Below are 1,092 nucleotides of genomic sequence, written 5' to 3' on the forward strand. Positions count from 1 at the left end.
CTCTCTCTCTCTCTCTCTCTCTCTCTCTTGATTTCTCTCTCTCTCTTGATTTCTCTCTCTCTCGCTTTCTCTCTCTTCCTCCCTATTCCTCCCTCCCTATCTTCGTCTCTGTCTGTCGGTCTGTCTGTCTCTGTTTCTGTCTCTTTGTCTCTATGTCTGGCGGTCTCTTTAATTCCATCTCTATTTCTCTCTGTTTCTCATTTTCGGATTGCATTTTCCTTGGTCTCCTAATTTTCCCAATATTGCTTCCTTCTTTCTCCCCTCTTCCTTTCTTCTTCATCCCCTCTATATTACTCTTTTCGTTTATTCTTCCTAATACTTTCCTATACGGACCCCCCCCTCCCCCGATCTCTCTACTCTCATTATTTCTCTCACATTTGTTAATCTCCGCCATAGTTGTCATAATACTTAGATTGCCGAAATACTTGGAATATTTCGCAGTTTGATTCATATATTTCCTTCATTCATTTATTTTGGCAATGGACCGATCAGCTCAAGCTAAAAATCCGATATTATTTTCTATGGAAAGAATTTCGGATCTCGAATAAAGCAAATTCGGGATTAATGAACACTAACGACAATCGAGAAAAAAAGAGAAAAAATTACAGAAGCAAAAATAGTTTCACTGTAACCGGTGAAGCGTTCGGTCGTTACAAACATTCAGTTAAGGGATTTGAAAAAGAAAAAAAAAAAAAAAGGTAAAAATATGAGTTTATTCCTTTCAAAATTGTAGCCCTACTCTATAGGGACATAATGGTTGTAAAGGAACACAAAGAGGTGTGACAGACGGATTCATAATGTTTGATTTCGATTCCCCTATATTCGGTTGTTCGCTGCTCAAGTTCTGAAAGAAATCGAGTGTCAATAAATCCATGATTGTGGCATTCGTGTACGATGAATAAAGTATTATTTAGGGAATGAAATTTATGTGAATTGATCATGAACCACCCACTAATTTGTACACGCCAGAAATCACTACATCTATCTATCTATCTATCTATCTATCTATCTATCTATCTATCTATCTATTTTAAGCATAGACTTGTAACAAAAAGAGACAAAAAGAGAGAAGGTACTTACTTTCATGTACCT

Source organism: Octopus bimaculoides, chromosome 2, assembly GCF_001194135.2.
Source record: "Octopus bimaculoides isolate UCB-OBI-ISO-001 chromosome 2, ASM119413v2, whole genome shotgun sequence".
In the NCBI taxonomy this organism is placed as follows: domain Eukaryota; kingdom Metazoa; phylum Mollusca; class Cephalopoda; order Octopoda; family Octopodidae; genus Octopus; species Octopus bimaculoides.